The sequence below is a fragment of the Nematolebias whitei genome, chromosome 9 (assembly GCF_014905685.2).
Source record: "Nematolebias whitei isolate Nwh7 chromosome 9, NemWhi1, whole genome shotgun sequence".
Taxonomy (NCBI): Eukaryota; Metazoa; Chordata; class Actinopteri; order Cyprinodontiformes; family Rivulidae; genus Nematolebias; species Nematolebias whitei.
In genome coordinates this window covers 9,278,986-9,287,575 of record NC_056506.1, presented here as the reverse complement: position 1 = coordinate 9,287,575, position 8,590 = coordinate 9,278,986, and positions in this window count along the sequence as shown.

Sequence of the window (8,590 nt, the reverse complement as noted above, 5' to 3'; positions counted from 1 at the left end):
TGTTTTACACAGATGAAAAGACATCGTCTTTTCAGACAAACTCTATATGTTAAAATGCACTCCAGTGAAGATTCACCTTCAAGTAATTGACAAGATAAATGGATCCACCTTTGAATTATGGACAGTTTTAAATGGTAATACAAGCCGACATTAACTATGGGATTTAACAGAATGTCTTAAAGGAATCTCTATGAGAGCTGGAATTGTAGTGCCTTACTACATTAATACTTTTGGGTTATTTAAATAAAACAGTAGACACCTTGGTTCTGTTTGACAGCAAATGGGAGTTTTATTTGAAGCTTAGCCCAAAGGCCGAACAGCCAGGGATACCTCGGGACCTCAAAGGCAGAACCCCTGTCTAAATACAGTTTGGCTTCTTATTTTATACTTTCCATTGATGTCAGAAGTCAGAAGATTGTATAACACTTTATCAGTCCTTTCCCATTTTAGAAAAACACTTGAGAATAACAAATTCTTCTTAGGTCAGCTTGACATAAACACGCACTCGTTGCTAAAACAGTTCTGAGTTATCAATACAGTTCTGATGGGAAACAGTCTTATACAAACAGTTGATCTTACGCCCAGAAATTCGTGGTACTTTTAAACAAGTACAGGTCAGTACAGGTCAACTTCAAGCACTTCTCAGAATCTGTTAAAAGCAAGTGTTATTGAACACAGTTGTTGTAAGTTAAACTTGGGCCTTATTTAACAGGTTATCCAATTGATAAAGTTTCTTAGATTTTACAATCCTCCCCGATTTGAGGAAATCCCTCAAATAAACTAATGCTGCCAAATTTTTCTGATATATTTAGTGATGTATAAATATGTGAGTGTGAGATTATGAATAAGTGTGAGATTAAATTATAAATTTATATTGTGGTGTACAGTGTGAATATGTGATAGTGTAAAAACAGTGGTGTTGTAATAGTTAAAACAATCTTTACCAAAATTTTGATCACTCAGTCATTTCATTAGACAGTTGCCATTGCTTCCCTGAGGAGCCGAAGAAACCTGTTGCTGTCATTTACAGGAAAAATGTCTCCCCAGAACTAGACCCCTCTTTCTAGCTTCTGCCATTTGATTTCTAAGGCAGGGAGCAAGTGCATTAGTCAAATAAAATTCTGTTCAATACTTTATGATTGAAAACCATTTTGAGTAATTGTGAATTTTGTACATTATGTCACGATCAGCGGCACCCGCTGACCCCCCCATCAGCCCCTGTCTCACACTCACAGCCCCATCATGTCATGTTTCTGCTCCTCTTTGTCATCATGCTGTTTTTTCTTCTGTCATTAGCCACACCCCCCTCTGCACTTTCAGCTCATCAGCCCTGATTACACTCACCTGTTCAGCTCATCTAGTTCACCTGCTCTGCACGCTTTATAAACTCCATTCTCCCTCTCCACCGGGCGTAATTATTACACCTTCCATGGTCCTGTTGTAATGAGGAGTTACCCAAGTGAACAGAATGAGAGGAAAACAAAACCAAACTCAAACGTATTTGAAAAAGTTTATTTTACAGTGAGAGGAAAAAATAAACTACTTACAAAACAGGATCTGGGTCTGTGAAGACAGAGGAGGAGGATTACTTATTGACGAGGAGATTATCCAATAACGGAATACTCAGGTCTTTGAGAAGCTTACAGTGAAGGTAGTTTGTATGGCTGTTGGACAGGCTGAGGGTTTTTCTCCTTCCAGGATGATGACCAGGTGGACTGCAAAGGCAAGTGGTGGAAGGTGTGTGCAGGCAGCTGAGCACCAGGAAACATAGGTAAGTGTATCCTCAGGGACCTCTTCAATACTTCAAAAAACAGGACAGGATCCAGGACATCAAGACTCTGAAAATGTGGACACAAAACAAAGTAAGTCTTCATAATCTTTGAACACTATACAGGGCTGGAGGCATATGTACTGGCAGGTAGAACAATGCTCCAGCACTGACTGGAGCTCAACTGGAGCCTTAAGTATTCCTGGCATCAATTAGGGAAACTGGTCTCAGCTGCGGCTGCTCATCAGCACCGCCCATGCCTTCAGGAACCTGGTGGAAGGAAAATGACAAAACTCTACAGAACCCCCCTCTCAAGAATCGCCTCCTGGCGATCGCTGGCGCTTTTCAGGGTGATCTCTAAAAAAATTGGTGATAAGGCTGGGGTCCAGGATGAAGGATCTGGGGATCCAGGACCGTTCTTCCGGTCCATATCCCTCCCAGTCCACTAAGTACTGGAACCTCCTACCCCTGCGTCGTACGTCTAGAATACGGCGTACCGAGAATGCAGGATGATTGTCGATGAGACGGGGGGGGGGAGGAGGGAGGTTGGCAGGAGGGCACAGAGGGCTCTCTAGAACAGGTTTTATCTATGAAACATGGAAGGTTGGATGGATGCGCATAGAAGCAGGAAGACTCAATCTGACAGCAGAAGGATTAATGATCCTGACAATAGGGAAAGGTCCAATGAACCGGGGAGCCAACTTCTTGGGATAATCCTTTAAATTAATGTCTCTGGTGGACAACCATACCTTTTGGCGGACTGAGTAGGATGGAGCCTTCGAACGGTGGCGATCTGCCATCCTCTTGTTTGTAGCCACGGTGCGAAGTAATGCTGCCTTAGTTTGACGCCAGATGTGTCTACAGCGTCTGAAATGGTTCTGTACCGATGGTACAGCAACCTCAACTTCCTGGCTGGGGAAGAGAGGGGGTGCATAACCCAGGGAGGCCTCAAATGGAGATAACCCAGTAGCAGAAGAGGTATGTGTGTTGTGGGCATACTCTACCCAGACCAGGTGTTGAGACCATGCAGATGGGTTCTCCTGAATGATGCACTGGAGGGTAGACTCGATCTCTTGGTTGCATCTCTCCAACTGGCCATTAGACTGGGGATGATAACCAGACGTGAGGCTAGACGAAGCACCCAAAGAATTACAAAAAGCTTTCCAAACCTGAGAAATGAACTATGGACCTCTGTCGGACACCACATCAGCAGGAATGCCATGAATACGACAAATATGTTGTACCAACAACTGAGCTGTCTCAAAAGCGGAGGGTAGCTTGGTCAGGGGAACGAGATGAACAGCCTTGGAGAATCTGTCGATAATAGTGAGAATGACTGTATGGCCTGCTGACAGAAGTAACCCGGTAACAAAGTCCAAAGAAATGTGGGACCACAGACGACTAGGAGTAGGGAGGGGCTGAAGCAAGCCTGCGGGTGGTTTATGTCCACTTTTGTTTCTGTTGCAGGTCTGACAGGCGGAGACAAATTCCTTAACATCTTAACTCATAGTGGGCCACCAAAAGTGTCTCTTTATTAGAGCCATCATGCGGTTGGTTCCAGGATGGCATGACAATTTGTTGGTGTGAACCCAGTCGAGGACGCGGGCCTTCACCGCTCAGGGAACAAACATCCTGTCCTCTTGGGCTGGTCTTGGGATCAGGTTCCACTTTCTGAGCCTCCAAAACCTCCTCAGTGATAGGCCATGAGAGTGCACCGACCACACAGGACGAAGGGATGATGCTGACCTCCCTCTCACAGTCATCTGATGCTGAGAATTGGTGAGACAAAGCATCAGGTTTGACATTCTTTTATCCGGGTCTGTAGGTGAGAGAGAAGTTAAATTGAGCGAAAAATAGTGACCATCTCGCCTGCCTAGGATTAAGACGTTTTGCATTTTGAATGTAAACCAAGTTTTTGTGATCAGTCCATATGAGAAACGGAACATCAGTGCCCTCTAACCAATGTCACCATTCCTCTAGAGCCATCTTGACGGCCAGAAGTTCTCTATTTCCCACATTATAGTTTTGTTCACCTGCAGACAAACATTTTGAAAAAAATGCACAAGGATGTATTTTATTATCTTCTCGACATCTCTGAGACAGAACAGCTCCTACCCCTGTATCGGAAGCATCCACCTCCAAAATGAATTGTCTCTTGGGGTCAGGGTGGCAGAGGATAGGAGCACAGGAGAACAGATCCTTGAGTTTGTTGAAGGCTGAACCTGCTTCGGGAGTCCACCTGAAGGTCCTTAGTGTGGAGGTGAGCTGAGTGAGGGGGGCTGCCACCTGACTGTACCCTTTAATGAACCTCCTGTAGAAATTGGCGAAGCCCAGGAATCGTTGCAGCTGCTTTCGGTTCTCCGGGACGGGCCAATCCACCACTGCCTTAACCTTGTTGGGGTCTGTGCGATATTGTCCTCCTTCAAAAACAAAACCAAGAAATGAGACTGTGGAGACGTGGAACTCGCACTTTTCAGCCTTCACATAGAGTTGATTTTCGAAAAGTCTTTGCAAAACTGACCTGACATGTTGGGTGTGTTGTATGGGGTCAGTGGAGTAAATGAGAATGTCGTCCAAGTACACAAAGACAAACTGGTTCAGAAAATCACGGAGAACATCATTAACTAGGGCCTGAAAAACTGCTGGGGCGTTGGTGAGTCCAAAAGGCATTACAAGGTATTCAAAATGTCCTAACGGGGTTTTGAAGGCTGACTCATCTCCCTCTTTTATTCTCACGAGATGGTAGGCATTACGAAGGTCCAGTTTAGTGAAAATAGTGGCTGAATGAAGTTGTTCATAGATAGAGTCCATCAGAGGCAGGGGGTACTTGTTTTTCACAGTAATCTGATTAAGCCCTCTATAATCAATGCAAGGTCTTAACGTCTTATCTTTCTTAGAGACGAAAAAAATCCTGCTCCCACAGGGGAAGTAGAGGGACGAATAATACCTGAATTTAATGACTCTTCTATGTAATTCTTCATAGTCTCTTTTTCTGGGCCAGAAAGGTTAAACAGTCTGCTTGAGGGGAGAGGAGCTCCCGGCAGCAGATCAATGGCACAATCATACGGTCTGTGAGGAGGCAAGGATAGTGCCTGAGATTTACTAAATGCAGATTTTAGATCAAGGTATGCGGACGGAACATTGGATAAATCAGACTCTTCGGGTATCTCCTCCTTCTTCTTACATGAGGAGGAAATGGCAGACCGTAAGCAATTACTTAGACAAAAAGAGCTCCATTTTTCAATTCTTTTTGTCTCCCAGTTAATCACGGGGTTGTGGAACCCAATATAAGTTGTGAAGAAGGAGAATCAAAAATGAAGAACCTACCCCACTCGTGGTGATTTCCTGAGGTGATAAAATGAATGTCCTGAGTCAGATTGTGTATCTGGGTGAGATTTTGTCCAGTGATTCCGGTAACTCTCATCGGGTTTGAAAGGTTCTGGGTGTAAGAATGGTACCATTTACTGGCCCTGTTTGTGTCTGTTTCCCTAGTGTTTCCTCGTTAGTTTAATTGGTGCCACCTTTGTCTCGTCACAGCTGTTGTAATCATGTCTTGTCCTTGTATAAAAGCTGTCTGCTCTGTCTTGTTCCTCGTCGGGTCGTATTCGTTGGTTCTTCATGTTTCCTGCGTCTCCTGAATTTTCCCTGAGCTTCCTGAGGGAGTATCAGCGGCAGTAACACTGACCACTGAACAGCTTAGCTGGTATCAAATGAGTGATATTCATCACATAAGCAGAGCATCCTGACACATCTAAAACCACTACGGGTGAAGGACATGTTATCTTTCCTTGGACTCACCGGTTATAGTCGTAGCTACTTGCCAGCATACACAGACCTGAGTCAACCCTTGCGCCATCTGGTCAAGGAACAAGGTATGAGAAATTTGAATAAGTCCACTAACCTGGACAAAAGAAGCAGAAGACGCTTTTACTCATCTAAAACAACACATGGCATCGGCAGCTGAATTAACCTTACCAGATTACAGCTGTCCTTTCTTCCTGGATGTCTCTGTAACAAAACACGCAATAAATGGGGTTTTGTTTCAGAGAAAAAGGGGGAGAGAGGAAAGTATTACAGTACCTCTCACTTTTGATGAAAAACATGGAAAAAAGACATCCTCCATGCACACAACATGCAGCCGGGATAGCAAAACTGATTCAAAAAACAGCACACATAGTTATGAGCCACACCCTGCAGGTGCTGACAACACATAGCGTGGTTGCCTATGTGAACTCACAGTGTTTTACGATGACAGCTCTTAGACAACACAGACTATCAAAAATCTTAGAAGCCCCCAACATAACATTCTCACATGAGGGAATAAATATGGCAGATTGTGTTGCAGAAGGTGAGCCTCACCGATGTGAAGAGCTGGTGGTCAAGCTGGAGAAAGTGAGGCCAGATCTAGAAGCATCCCCACTTTGGGGAATACAGGTAAGACACTTATTCACAGATGGGTGTTGTTACAGACATCCAATAGAAGGCCTGAAAGCAGGTTATGCAATAGTGGAAAAAACAGATACAGGCTATGAAGTGATAAAGGCAGAACAGCTGGAAGGTGCACCATCTGCACAGAGAGCAGAGGTCAGAGCAGTGGTAGAAGCACTGAAACTAGCAGAGAATCAGAAAGTGAATGTTTACACGGATTCCGCCTATGCAGTAGGAGTAGTCCATGTGGAACTTTGTCAATGGATTGGAGCAGGTGTTTTGACAGCAGGAGGAAAAACCATTAAACACGAAGCAGACATGAAAGAGTTAGCAGAGGCTCTTCTGCTGCCCTTGAAAATGGCAGTAATGAAATGCAAAGGACATGATAACAGTGACTCCTACACAGCTCAGGGCAATTAAGCAGCGGACAACGCAGCAAAAGCCGCAGTAGGATACCCTCCCTTGATGATGACAGTCGCAGTAGAGGAATAGATAAAATACAAACTTACACTTGAACAGGTTACTGAACTTCAAAAGGGGGCGGCACCAGAAGAAAAAGAACACGTGGAGACTAAGGAGGGCGACTGAGAAGGAACAGTGATTGATGTACAGACTTGTACATTAACTTAAGGATTTTACTACTTTGTAGGGAAAAAATTTACTGGAACTCCTCTGACTGATGAAGCCCTCCAGATAAATGGTGAAATATATTTCTATCAGTATTATATTTTGTTATGTTATTGAAAGTCGTGTATACCTGCGGTCTGCAATATAAATGTATATTAAACCGATGCAGAACATTTGTTTCCGGGTTTTTGTTTCCGGTAGGGAGGAGTTTTAGTTACACGCCTGCACTCTGCAATAATCCTGACACTTGGTTGTTTACATCAATGATGGAAGTATTATTGGCTGAGATGCTGGTCACATGGTAAGAGTAGGCTGTCCTATGAGCGGAGATGACGACACCAAGGGGTGTGACCAGTTTCTGAAGAAAAGTGTGGTGCGCGCTGTAAAATGTTGCGGCTGCTGTTTTATGAGAAAAGGGGGCAGACGTCATGTGAGTTTGTGGCTTCCACTTACCTGTACAATACACCTGCAAATATACTGAGCACAACTGTTTCAGAGCCTGCTTCAGACCTTAGAATTACGTTTTAGATGGTGACCCCGATGCTGAGGGTTTTGAAGCAGGAATGGGGTGGGAGCTGTTGTGTGCTTCCTCCATTGGCTGGTCAGCTCCATTTGCAGTCTCAACAAGGCGCCTTCTCATTCAAGTAGGTATCTCTGCAGGCAAATTCGGAAGGCGTATCTGGGCGATCATATCTGATTGGACTATAGGAAAGTGGGCGTATCTGTGCGGTCATATCTGATTGGACTATAGGAAAGTGGGCGTGTCTGGCCGGCCGGATCTGATTGGACGATAGAAAAATGGGCGTGTCTAGCCGGCCGCATTTGATTGGACGATGGAAAAATAGGCATGTCTGGATGGCCACATCTGATTGGACGATAGAAAAAAAGGCTGAACGATAAAATGCCGTAACCACAGACACATGATGTCTAAAAACAAGGCGTTATTGGCAGATTGTGTTAACCACAGACACATGATGTCTATGGTGTTAACCGGTTCGACATTAGCGGCGTCTCGGTTCTACATTGCTCCAGTATACTGCCGCAGCGTCTCCATAACTTCTTTTCCGCCTCTCTTAACACAGAACTTCCGGTTATATTTCAAAATAAGAGCAACATAACTGGGTAGTGGGGAGAGCTAAATGTTAAGTTTTTTTTTAATAACAAGCCTTTAAACATTAAAAAACAAAATCCATTTTGATTGTTGAAAAATTTGAAAAGAGTTACAATCGATTCATAAAGAAAGAAAAATATAAATGATACTTAAACTGGCCTTGGGACAAAGGATGTTTCCTTTAACTTCACATTGTCTTGTTCAACTTGCAGTCACTACAGATGAGTGATTCTCAGTTTCTGTCAGATTTCTGCAACTGGAGCAGGTATTTCTGTTTACTGGTTAACTTCCTCAGCTGTCTCACATTTTAAAGGTCAACCCTACTCCATGTTTCAGTAGAAAACAAGCACATTTAGGAGTCAGTACATAACCAGACTTTTGGCCCTCACACCTATACCCAGTTGCTTATGCTGCATGATGAGATCAGATTTATCCATATTTTAGAAATTACATTTAGCTTATAGTGGACAAAACAATACAAATGAAGACTGTCTGTCTTAAAAAAAACTCTTGGTTTTGCAGTAAGCAGCCTGATTTCAAACTGACATCTTGGCCAAAGGTAAAATAAAAATCTTTGTGTTCTCAGAAAAGTTGTTTCAGGACCTCCAATAAACTTATGTACACATCAAAGCACACAAGACAGATTCAGGAATTCT